The 12,707-nt window shown below is 51.7% G+C and overlaps 4 non-coding genes across 4 annotated transcripts; 1 reads left to right on the top strand and 3 right to left on the bottom strand.

Moving 5' to 3' along the window:
- Window positions 1–1,714: 1,714 nt before the first annotated feature.
- TRNAT-AGU (transfer RNA threonine (anticodon AGU)) lies at window positions 1,715–1,788 on the top strand. Its single transcript has one exon. It is a non-coding gene; the product is annotated as a tRNA-Thr (tRNA).
- A 2,181-nt stretch (window positions 1,789–3,969) lies between these two features.
- Window positions 3,970–4,059, bottom strand: TRNAY-GUA (transfer RNA tyrosine (anticodon GUA)). The gene is given in 2 exon segments: window positions 3,970–4,005; window positions 4,023–4,059. It is a non-coding gene; the product is annotated as a tRNA-Tyr (tRNA).
- A 3,381-nt stretch (window positions 4,060–7,440) lies between these two features.
- TRNAS-GCU (transfer RNA serine (anticodon GCU)) lies at window positions 7,441–7,524 on the bottom strand. Its single transcript has one exon. It is a non-coding gene; the product is annotated as a tRNA-Ser (tRNA).
- Window positions 7,525–10,747: 3,223 nt separating this feature from the next.
- On the bottom strand, window positions 10,748–10,820 carry TRNAK-CUU (transfer RNA lysine (anticodon CUU)). Its single transcript has one exon. It is a non-coding gene; the product is annotated as a tRNA-Lys (tRNA).
- Between the last annotated feature and the right edge of the window lie 1,887 nt (window positions 10,821–12,707).

Genomic DNA, 12,707 nt, shown 5'->3' with positions numbered 1-12,707 from the left:
ACAACCCAGGAAACTATAGACCAGTCAGTTTAACATCTGTCCCAGGGAAGATAATGGAGCAGGTAATTAAGGAAATCATATGCAAACACTTGGAAGGTAATAAAGTGATAGGGAATAGCCAGCATGGGTTTGTTAAGAACAAGTCATGCCAAACTAATCTGATAGCTTTCTTTGATAAGATAACGAGCCTTGTGGATAAGGGAGAAGCGGTGGATGTCATATACCTAGACTTTAGTAAGGCATTTGATACGGTCTCGCATGATATTCTTATTGATAAACTAGGCAAATATAACTTAGATAGGGCCACGATAAGGTGGGTGCATAATTGGCTGGATAACCGTAGTGAGAGAGTTGTTGTTAACGGTTCTAAATCCTGCTGGAAAGGAATAACAAGTGGATTTCCTCAAGGGTCTGTTTTGGGACCCGTACTGTTCAATATCTTCATCAATGATGTAGATATTGGGATAGAGAGTACGCTTATTAAGTTTGCAGATGATACCAAACTGGGTGGAGTTGCGACTTCTTTGGAGGATAGGGACATAATTCAAAATGACCTTAGCAAGTTAGAGAAATGGTCAGAGGTAAACAGGATGAGGTTTAATAAAGAGAAATGCAAAGTGCTCCACTTAGGAAGGAACAATCAGTTCCATACATACAAGATGGGAAGCGACTGTCTAGGAAGGAGCATGGCGGAAAGGGATCTAGGGGTCAGAGTGGACCACAAGTTGAATATGAGTCAACAGTGTGATGCTGTTGCAAAAAAAGCAAATATGATTCTAGGTTGTATCAACAGGTGTGTTGTAAGCAAAACTCGTGAAGTCATTCTGCCGCTCTACTCTGCACTAGTTAGGCCTCAGCTGGAGTACTGTGTCCAGTTCTGGGCGCCACATTTCAAGAAAGAGGTGGAGAAATTGGAAAGGGTACAGAGAAGAGCGACAAGAATGATTAAAGGTCTAGAGAACATGACCTATGAAGCCAGGCTTCATGAACTGGGCTTGTTTAGTTTGGAAAAAAGAAGATTAAGGGGGGACATGATAGCGGTTTTCAAATATCTAAAAGGGTGTCACAAGGAGGAAGGAGAAAATTTGTTCCTCTTGGTTTCTGAGGACAGGACAAGGAGTAATGGGCTGAAAGTGCAGCAGGGGAGGTTTAGATTGGACATTAGGAAAAAATTCCTAACTGTCAGGGTGGTCAAATATTGGAATAAATTGCCAAGGGAGGTGGTGGAATCTCCCTCTCTGGAGATATTTAAGAACAGGTTAGATAGACATCTGTCAGGGATGGTGTAGACGGAGCTTGGTCCTGCCTTGAGGGCGGGGGGCTGGACTTGATGACCTCTTGAGGTCCCTTCCAGTCCTATTATTCTATGATTAATTCTGTGCCCTCAGGAAAGGACCAACCTGCAGGAGGCCGGGCCCCCACCTGGGTCTCCAACCCAAACCCTGAGAGCCAGGGGTTTACAATCCAGACAATCAATGTTTGCTGCACTTCTCCCTCCCCTCAGCGATGCTAAAGCTCAAGGCCAACTCCCCAGTCCAAGCAGCTGGGGGAGATGTGCATGTTAGAGCCTCTGCCCGCTGAGCTGTAGCCTTCTGTGCCCAGGGAGCCAGATACCACCAGGGCTGGAGGTAAATGGGGAATGGCTGCACTTTGGGAGGCAAAGGTGTTGTCTGGGACCATAGAGTTGAACAGTTTCACCAGGCTCCTTGAGGAGGGCACCATGGCTTAGCTGGCTAGAGCACCTGTCTAGTAAACAGGAGATCCTGGGTTCAACTCCCAGTGGTGCCTTGTGGTGAACTTTGTTTACTTTTTTCTATGTCTTTCTGGCCTCTGACACTCCAGCACTGGGGCACATGAGCCCTTCAGTCGGATTCAGACCAGACCGGTCAGAGTCTCTCGTGCTCATCGAGGGGGATTCTGCACTTGCTGCTTTGGGAGCCAGGGTCACATTGCAGAGCTCCCCCAGGGCTGTCCCACGGTGCCACCAGCGCAGCACCAGCCGCTCTCCCTGCCCTCAGCAATGTGGCTGCATTTTATACTTCCCCTTCAGTGACAACTGCCCATTCCCTGCCAGCCCCAGCCCCTGTGGGACCCGTTCCTTTCCCCAGGAGCAGCGTGAGCACCAGTGCGGCTCCCTGCTGAGGCTGCGGCTGTGGGAGACAAGCCCCTGGCTTTGGGTGGGAGACGAGATGTCAAGGTGTTGAGTTTCACCCATGGCTAGTGTGGGATGACCCACACTCTGGGGGCAGCTGGAGGTGCCTCCTGAGAGCTGATTTTCAGCCCTTCCTGTGTTTCTGGCTCCTTCCAACAGCTCGAATCTGCCATCTAAAAGTCGAGGAATGTGTATTTGGAAGAGGGAATTTCTGTCGTTTTAGTGCCACTACTGTGGCCTAATGGACAATGCATTGGTGTCCTAATGACAGGATTGTGGGTTCAAGTCCCATTGAAGGTGGTAGTTGTGATGTTTCCTAGTAGGTGCACATCTCTTTGGCTTCCTTCTTGCCATGTTATCTGTGAGATGTTTGAACACTAGACAAGTGTCCCCTGGAACTGCCATTTCCCCCCAGACAGGACCCCTCAGTAGCTAACACTGGTGTTAGGCACAGACAGTAGGAGACTTTGTTTGAAAAGCTGAGGTGTGTAAAGTGAGGTCACTTGCAGAGATGCAGTCGCTGGCTTCTCTGTCTGCGCCTTTGAACCTGTTACCCATCAATACCTGCCACCTCTCACCCCCCTGCCAGCACCCAGATAAAAGGCCAGTGCACAGGGAGCACTGTTCTTGGCACGAGTTCTTGCTCAAGAGCACATCCACGCTGCCACGCAGTTTGGTCCAAGAAGGTGAAATAGTTCAGTGGTTTGAGCCTTGGCCTGTTAAACCCGGGGTTATGAGTTTAATCCTTGAAAGGACCATTTAGAGACATCTGAGACAAACCTGTCAGGGGATGGCTCTTAGCCCTGCTATGAGCATGGGGACTGGACTAGATGACCTCTTGAAGTTCCTTTCAGCTCTATGAAATGGTTTATCTCCTGATAAAAAGCATCTGTGGACACTCTCTTGTGCAAGAAAGCTCTAATGGCTGTTTTAGGTACAAGAAATCCCTCTTGCCTGTGCACACTGCCTTCTTGTGCAAGAAGCCCTCTTTTCCAATGGTTTACTGTACATTTTCTTGCGCAAGAATGCACATGCAGGGTAAACACTCCGCTAGTTTTTGCACAAGAATGGCCATTCTTGCACAAAAAGCCTGCAGTATAGACAGAGCTGTGCAGTGTGAAAAAGCCTCACAATAACAAGCTCAAACCAGCAGGTCCCACTGAGACTTGAACTCAGATTGCAGGATTCAAAGTCCTGAGTGCTGCCCCTTACACCATGGGCCCTACACACTGACTTCTTCATGGGCATTGGGGACACTCAGTTTTCTGGCTGGCCTCTGCACTCCTGGCTTTCCTCCTGCTGCTTCATCCCTCTGGCTACGACTACACATAGTGATTCCAAAATAGTTTATTTCGAACTAGCACGTCTACACTGCAGGGAAACCGCAGAATAGTCTGAGGCAGGCTCCCCAGTGTAGACGACCTGTCTCAGAAGAATAAGTTAGTATGTCCACAAGAAGGGGCTAGTTCAAACTAGAAGCAGTGGCCCATCTACACAGGCCTTATTTTGAAATAGCTAATTTGGAATAGGCGTAGAATGAGGTTTGCAGAAGTCGGAATAAGCCGTCTGATACTTCAGAATTATTTCAAAATGACGGAATTGCTGTGTAGACTCCCGCATTGTTGTTGTGGAATAATGGCCATTGTTCCAAAAGAACTTTTGTGTGTGGACAGAACCTGCACAGCCCAAGAAATGTGATTGGCAGCTCCTCCCCACCATTATTTAGTCAATTGCAGTGCAGGGTTCTGAAGACATGGACCCAAGGTAACCACCTTGGTTGTCTTCTGCTAAGGCCAGGCTGGAGGGAAAAGAATGGCTCCTTTGAGCTGGAGTTGAACCAGCGACCTAAGGATCACTTGCCAAACACACACTACAGTCCTCCACTCTGCCAGCTGAGCTATCAAAGGGTGCCTGAGTACTTCTTCTTTGGCCAGGTTGTCCTTTCTGCAAGTCTCAGGGCAAGAGGTTCCCCCAAGTATATGGCATTGCTGATGAGGGGCAGAGGTGCACAGGGACTGTCACAGGTACTTCACGCGCAGACAGACCCCCTGAGTGAAACCTGAGCTAGATCCATCCATGTCACAGCAAAAGGAAGAAAGTTGGGTTCTTCTCATGTGTCTTCTTTGTTCCAGAGTCTCCAGGAGTGCGGAAGGGTCAGGTCTACAAAAAAACAAACCAATTGAATGAACCTTAGTCTAGAAGCACCCCTGAGGGTTTCCTTCTATCTTTGGCCTTGAAAGGTCATCTGAAACAATGTGGTTTTTCTGTAACCCTATGGAAAGGCCTGTAGCTATTCAGTAGGTCTAAGCTAAAGCCTTCTTCTGCAGCCAGACTCAAGAGCAGCAGCAATTAGCTGTAAAGCCTGGGGTCACATGCTCACATTCCAGCTAAATGACACTGAAATAGTGTCAGACTAGGCTGTGAGAAGGGGATCCTGTCCTAATGGCACCCACTGGTACCAGATAAGAAACAGACCTCAAGATGGGTAGAGAAAACTTAGTTAAACACCGTTTTGTCCGGCAAGAAACTGCTTATCAGTAGTTGTGTTTGTGCAATGGGCATTCTATGATTCTTGTCCTCCCTTTTCTATTGTTTGTCTGTGTGGTCGCTGTCTGGTTTGGATCTGTTTCTGTCTGCTGTATAATTAATTTTGCTAGATTTAAATCAACTAAGGTGGTGGAGTATGATTGGTTCGGTAAATCACAATAGTGTCTTATGACTGGTTAGCAAAATTATACTAAAATAATTGGTTAAGATATGGCTAAGCAGGACTCAATTTTCACTATATAAACTGGGGTCCAAGAAGGAGACCAGCAAGAAGGCAAGAAGAATTCACCTGTGAAAGAGCCTTCGACCAGAGTTTTCAGGATACCTCTGCACAAGCCTGAGTAGGGCAACAAGGTACCCAAGCCCTGAGACCCCCAGCTCAGAGTAGAACATGCCTGGCCCATCAGAGAGGACACCTCAAGAGCCTGTGTTTCTATAGGGCTTTGAACTATGGAGCTGCTGTATGTTAAACAAACACAGTGATCGCTACACCACAGAGGCTTTCCTTTCTTCAATTTAAACTTGGGAAAATATTCTGTTACTAACTCTTTAGCCAACTCAGATTGCTGCGGGGGAAGGAATTCTCTCTTGTTAATTCTGTGCCCTCAGGAAGGGATCAAACCCCCTCCCCCATCCCAGGGACTCCAACCCAAACCCTGAGACCCAAACCCTGCCCTGGGGGAGCTCTGCAATGTGACCCTGGCTCCCAAGGCAGCAAGAGCAGAATCCCCCTTGGTGAGCGCAAGAGGCTCCGACCAGCCTGGTCTGAATCCAGCTGAAAGGCTGGACGGCCCCGCTGCTGGAGTGTCACAGCCCCTGTCAACCAGCCTGTGTTTGTCCCGTCTCTTTCAAGGAAGGGCAGGGCAGGGCCCACACACCCACCAGGAGTCTCAGGCACGTCTCTCGCACCCAGCTGACCATGGAGCAGGTCTCCGTGGCCCATGTGTGGTACTCAGGGGCTCTCTCCTGTGAGACCCCCGAGGGGAGTCTCACACAGAGGTTTTGGGATCACAAGCTTCCTGACACTCTTTTGCTGTTCTGTAAAAGCTGCTCTGGAAATCAGAGAGCAGCTAAAGTGACTCTAGTGGGATTTGAACCCACAACCTCAGAATGACTAGTCTAGCTCACACTAATGGCTACAGCTTAGAAGTCCAAGACCCTGACTGTTGCACCACAGCTCATAGCAATCCTGGTCTCTTCACTCTGCTTTGCAGCAGGGCAATTGCTGGGCTAGACTAAAGGGAAAAGCTGAACCAGAGGAACACACGCTCCCCCTCCCACACTCAGACCCCCCCATACCCAGCCCCCTGCCCAGAGCCTCAGCTGTGCCTTAAACCTGGTTCCAGAGAGAAGCGGCCAATGCAAACAGCCCCATGGCAGTGAGGGAGTCAACACGTCAGTGGGTGGGGCAGGGAGCTGGGGGCAGATCTTGGCTCTAACTCGCTGGGCGACCTTGGCCTGTTCAGTGAATCTCTCCCTGTCTCCATGGCCCTGTCTGTACAGCAGGGACAGCAACACTTACAGCCCCACAGGAGGGGGCTGGTTTAATGTTTCACCCCACGGCCCAGCAATGAGCCCCCAAGCTCCCCCTGTGCTCTGGGAGCCAGGTTTGCTGTGTGAATTCTGTGGGGCAGGTGCCGTCAGGCCTGGGCACTGGGGTTAGTTACCAATTTCCCCAGCCCTCTGACACTGCTAAGATCAGGGCTGAGGCAGCTGAGTGGTTCAGGTTTTCGATTAGAAACCAATAGACTAAGCAGGTCCACAAAATCCACTAGTTCTGCTGCCCCAGAAAAGTAAATGTGAACCTCAGTCCTCCCTGTCCCTTCCCCTCACGCCATGGGGCTGGAACGCCAGAGGAGTGAGGTGTCTTAGTTGAGGGCCACATCAGAGAGGGCTGGGGGCCTTTGGAAGAGGCTTTTTGTTTCTCACTTTTGTGGCCCCCAATTTTCTGCGGGTCACTGGTCCCCCGACCCAGAAAAGGTTCCCCACCCCTGCCATAAATAAAGTGACACTGAAACCTTGTGTGCTGGCCGCAATGTTTTCCTTTATTTACAATGAAGTTTGATCAACTAACATGAGACAGTTCAAATGCTTAATCTGTTTATTTAAATGAAACTTTTCTCCCCAGCTGCAGCCCTAGCGAAATGGCAGGGGTGTGATTATGTCATTAGTGGCGAGTGTCCATTAGTAACCAAGAGTCCATGGGGCGGGCAGGGGCTCAGCAAAGGGGTGGAGAAGGTGGGGTCTTGCGGAAGGGACGGGATAGATCCTGGCTTGCCCTGACATTTCAAAGGTGACCTTGGGGGCATGTGGCCCCCTGAGCAGCCTCTGATGTTCCCTGTGAGCCCCAGAACCAGCCCTGAGTGACGGGGGCAGAGGGGGAGCAGCTCACACATGCCAAGGGGCTGGCCAGGGGCAGGACATGAGCCTGCAAGGCAGCAGTGACATCACAAGGGCCTTGTCCAGCACCTCAGCTCATTGGTTGGGAGGCAGTGACCTCACAGAGGGACCATGGCAACAGCCAGGTGGGACAGGCTGCAGGGCTGGGGCATCTCAGAGACCCCCATGGCCTGGCTGCCTGGAATCTCCTTTGGGAGGTTTCCCCTTGAGGGCAGAAGGGATTGAGGGTCCCAGCTGGGAGTGTCTCTGTGGAGGTTTCCCCTTTCCCCAGGCTGCAATGGGAGGGGCTGGAATTGAACTGAAGAGAGATCTGGGAGAAGCAAGAGGAAGGGCTGCAAACATCCAATGAGGATGGGATTTGAACCCATGCCTGCAGAGCACAATGGATTAGCAGTCCATCGCCTTAACCACTCGGCCACCTCATGTGAGCTGTAACGGTTTGTTACCAATTACCCAAAGCCAGCACTGCCAGGAACCTTTGTGCCACTCGCTGGCTGGCCAGGGACACCCAGGGCTGGAAGGTTTTGGCTTTTCACAATGTTCTCTGGGCTGTTGTACAAAGCTCAGTGCTCGTAACAAACCCAAACACCCCTTGGCTACATCTACCCTGCAGGCTTCTTACCCAAGAACTGTTTTGTGCAAGAGCATGTCCACACTGCCATGTGCTTTTGCGCAAGAATGTCCGTGGCAGTGTGCACGCTCTCTTGTGCAAGAAAGCTCTGATGGCCATTTTAGCCATAGGGATTTCTTGCACAAAAAACCCTGTTGCCCATTCGTACTACCTTCTTCTGCAAGAGCTCTTGCACAAGAGGGTTTATTCCTCATGGGGAGAGGAATAACTCTTGCCCAAGAAGCCCTCTTTTCCTACATTTTGCCATAAATTTACTTGTGCAAGAACGCGCATGCAGTGTAGATGCTCCTTAAGTTTTTGCGCAAGAACGGCCATTCTTGGGCAAGAAGCCTGCAGTGTCGACGTAGCCCCTGGGTGCCCAGAGAGGGGCTGTCTAGTCACAGTCTGGCTCGGCGCGTGCTCTGCAATGGGAAGATGTCCACGGAGCAGGCAGATGGCAGCGGCACACGGCTCTGGTGGGCCCAGCATCCAGAGGAGCGTTTCCGATATGAGTGTTTACTGACAGTGTCCGTCTCTGGTCTGATTTCACAGTGTGGTGAGACACTGGCACCCACAGCAGCATGGATGGGGCGGCTGGAGGGAGTGGCTGGTGGGCGGCTGGTAGGAGCAGTGGCAAGTGGCCAAGGGAGTGAGTGAGCCTCATTTGCATATCTAATCAGCTGCCATTGTTGTGGAAGAGGCTCTTGTGCCAGAAGGAGCAACTACACAGCCCCTTCTTGTGCAAGAAAAACCCTCTTGTGCAATGCCGCTACGCTTAGCCTCATTTGCATATTTCTGGCACAAAACCCGCCAGTGTAGACACAGCCCAATTGTTTTCACTGTCAGGGGCTCAGTGGTCCCCCCCTCTTCCTACCTGCTCTCCCAAAAGAAACAGACCTGGCTCCCCTTTCTTTTCCCCCAGCAATTGGCATGCTGCAAAGCAGATATCAGAGACAGCAAAGCTAACAGTCTGGGAGGCTCTGCCTCACAACGGAAAATGTGTTGGATTTATAAGCTGTGGTTCTCTGGGTGAACCAGGGCAGTGATTTAAAGGTTGTGGGTTCAAATCCCATCAGAGTTACTTTAGCTGCTTCTTCATTTCCAGGGCAGCTTTTACAGAACGGGCAATCCTTAGGCTGACACTAGGATGGGCTTTAGTCCAGCAGACCCCAGCGAGGGTGGAGGCAAGGGCTGCTCTGAAAGGCTGCAAATGCCCATGGACCCTTTTGTCCCTCCATGTCTCCTACCAGTGCTGTGCATCACTCAAGCTATGTCTACACTACACTGTTCTTCTGAAAAAGCTAGGTAAATTGTGAACCCCAGTTTGCATAGCTTTTTCTGCTTCTTTTTTTGGAAGATGCTTTTCTGACATTTGGCCTGTCTACACTGGGCCAAATGTGGGGAAAAAAACCCTTTTTTGGAACATCCCTTCTTCATAAAATGAAGTTCACAGAGATGCCAGAAAATCATGTCTGCTCTTCTGAAAAATTTTGTGGAAGAGCAGATGTGTTCTCTGGACTAAACAGGGCAAACAGAGCCCTGATGTAGCATCTTATTTCAAGTTTAGGGTTCAGCATAGACAGAGGGTTGACATATGGTAAACATTTTGAGCTACAGAAGTTGTCTTTTTCATCTTATTTTGAAAAACGCTTCGGTGTTTACACAGCACCACATTTCGAAATAACCTGCTATTCCAAAATGTCCCTTCCTCCTCATGGAATGAGGTTTACAGGGATGTTGGAATAGCGAGCCCATTGTATTTCAAAATAATAGGGCACTGTTAACACACGGGATAGATATTACAGATGCCTTAGTACCCCGAAGTAGCGCTGCATTGTCAAGGTCGCCTTACAGGACCACAGCAGGGGGCACGTTTGATGCTGAATTTTCAGCCTTCTCTTCTTGGAAGTCTTTGCTGCTGTCTACAGCCACGCGTAGGCCTGACTCTGCATTGCCAGGGCCCCAGCCCCTCCCAGACTGCCAGACAAGAGACAGAGCTGCCAGGGGGCAGGTGTTTTCAGACTCGCAGCAGGGGGCACAAATCCCTCTCTAGGGAGCCTGCAGGAAAGGGAGCCAAAGAAAGTGGATTTTGAGGACTCTGCCTCCCCACAGCCATCCCCACCCCCACAGGCTTTGGCAGAACAAGGGGGAGAGGCTCTGCTCACCCTACTGAGTCCCAATGAGATGTTCAGCTTTTGTCCTGCCCCCCTCAGCTTGGCCTCCCTCCTCTGCCCCATTCCTGCCTCAACTTCCTCCTTGGGCAAGTCACACAAGGGAAGCAGCAGGAGGAGCCGGCCCCATATGCCAGCTTCCAAATGCAGGGGAGACTGAGACACAAGTGTCCATCAGGTGCCTGGCCTGACCCATCTGGCTTCCCCAGGCTGCCACCAAGGGGCATTCTCAGCTGATGTCACCCCCCCCCCCCACCATTGCATGGGAGTTGGGCTTATCCCAGGCACAGTCTGAGTAGCAGGAGCTGCATGTATCCAGGGCGCAGCAATAAGAGAAGACCATGTGTTTCTGCCTGGCTTTGAACCAGGGACCTTTTGCATGTGAGGCAAATGTGATAACCACTACACCACAGAAACACACACAAGGCTGGGACTTGGAGGACAGTTCTGTTCCTGGCTCTTTCTATCACCCTGCTCTGCAGGGGAGGGGAATGCGCCTTGTGAACACTCCACCTCTTGTTCTCAGGGAAGCCACTAACCCGAGCTGCCAGCTCCTCATTTCCTCACCAGCCCCTTGAGATTTGGAGCTCAAAGCTGGAGCTGCTGTGGAAGGAGGTGAAGCTACAGAAGCTGACAGGGACAATCAGCGGGCAGAGGGTTATTTTTTCTCCTCCCTGGGCTGATGTGGCTAGAACTGAGGAGAAGAAAATCCTCTTCCCTTCTCCTCAGAAGATGGAAATTGCAGTTGGTTCTCTCTCTGGTTCTACTAAAGCTGGACCCCAGGACTAGACTTTTGCTTTCTAAAACCCTGGTGAAAGCTGAGAGCAAATTGCTTATAGGCTGAGAAAGTGAGTTAAGGAAGGGCACTGCCCAGCACAGGGCTTGAACCCATGACCCTGAGATTAAGAGTCTTATGCTCTACCAACTGAGCTAGCCAGGTTGCATGGAAAAAGTTTCCTAATATCCCATCACAGCATAACAGGAGCCAAGTGTTCTCCACTGCCTGACTCAAGGCTCTTTCTTGCCCCTAATGTGGGGTTCTGCTCTGTGAGGAGGTTTGAACTCTAACCCCACTCCCGACACACCCACTTCTTTCCCCACAAGGAACGGCCCCATTTCCATCTCTCCAGGGACAGGAGAAGGGCTCTGGCCTGTTCTCTGCAAAATGCTCAGCCTGTTTCATTTTCTGCAGGAACGAGTGGGATCCATGCGCCCTGTTCCCCAGTGAGAGGTATGTGTCCTCTTCCCCCTTTCCACAGACACAGCAGGCCAGGGGGCTATGAGCCTCCAGAGGCCCCTTCCTACTTGGCCTCCCACAAAGCCGGGGTGAAAAGCTGCTAGACCCCAGCCCTCCTGGGCCAAGCCATGGCAGAGGTAGCAGGATTCACTCCCATCTTCTCCTGCCCGTTCCCTGGTACTGAGGGGCCGGCCCCTTTCCTGCTGCCCCAACTCTTATTCCCCACAATGCACTTTGTGCAGGGGCCATTGGTCTTTGTGCCAAGGTGCGTGACTGGGAGTGAAGGCTCCGGGCCCTTCCCCAAATACACAAATCCCCCCCTCTAACCTGCTCACACTGTCTGGCTGCCTCTAGCACCAGCTGAGCTTAGGAGCCAGGTGGGCTACTGAGCCCCCGACAGTGAAAATAAGGGATAAGAACTGAGCTGCAGTTGGAGAATCCATTGTGCTCTGCATGCTTGGGTTCAAATCCCCTCCTTGTTGGCTGTTTGCAGCCCTCTCTCTTGCTTCTCCTAGAAGTTCAGTGCCAGCCCCTCCTGTAACCCTTTTCCGTTAAAAGCATTTGCAGAAAATCATGCCAGGCTAGACGTAGCCGAGATGTCTGCCTCAGTGACGGCCCTTTCACAGCCCTATCCAGGCCCTGCAATAGCACAGCTGGCAAAGCAGAGGACTGTAGCAAGTGCCCATTAGGGGGCTGGTTCAACTCCAGCTCAAAGGAGAGACTTCTTTTCCCTTCCCCTAGCAGAGAAGGAGAAGAGAGGAAGGGCTTGCTGGCTCCTAGCCTGCACTGAGCTGCAGCCTGGGCATGCCACGTCCACCCGATCCTGCCATAGCTGAGACCTGCCACGGCCTGGTCACCTCTTCCTAGCACAGAAGCCCACGCTCAGCCCTACCAGGCTGGAGCCCAGGCTGGAGCCCAGGCAGGAATGCTCTTCCTAGACCTGTTGTGTCTTCCCCTGCCTCAACTCAGCTCAGAACTGGACCTGCTGTGGCTGGGGCGCCCTTCTCTGGCTGGAACCCAGTCTGGGACTGGACCTGCTGTGTGGGGTAGAGAGGCCTGTCCTGTGGCCATAGCAGAAGAGGAACCCCTGGGCACTGACCAGCCCTTGTTGCTGTGGCTGTCAGCAGGGAGGAGAGTCCAAAGGGGACACTAGGCCAGCGTGCCCCAGAGCAGGGCACCTGCCAGACAGTGTCCGGCTGGGGGGGGGAAGGGCTCTGGATGTTGCTGCTCACCATGCACGGGAAAGGTTCCTGTGCTACTCCTGGGGATGGGTGGCCCTTGCTCCCATTCTGGCTCCCCCAAAAAACCAAACCCTCCCCCACCCCGTGGGCCTCACCCCAGAGGTTGGCTTGTAGCAAAGTTACTGCAGAGGTAGGAAGCAGAAGTGGGAGGCTGCAGGTGCCTTTATGTGCTTTTGCCATGAGGCTGGTACTTCCTGTCCCCAAACAGAAGCTTCACCACACAGGCCCCTGCCTGGCTCGCTGGCTCAGCAGGCGTCGGCCCTGGTCTGTCACTGGGGTTATGGCACAGCCCATGTCCCTGGCTGGAGCACCAGGCGGGGGAGGCTGTGCTCATGCCGATCCGCCTGGG

Source organism: Pelodiscus sinensis, unplaced genomic scaffold (genome assembly GCF_049634645.1).
Source record: "Pelodiscus sinensis isolate JC-2024 unplaced genomic scaffold, ASM4963464v1 ctg46, whole genome shotgun sequence".
NCBI lineage: Eukaryota > Metazoa > Chordata > Testudines > Trionychidae > Pelodiscus > Pelodiscus sinensis.
The sequence above is the reverse complement of the archived record's forward strand: the minus strand, read 5'-3'. Positions and strand labels throughout refer to the sequence as shown.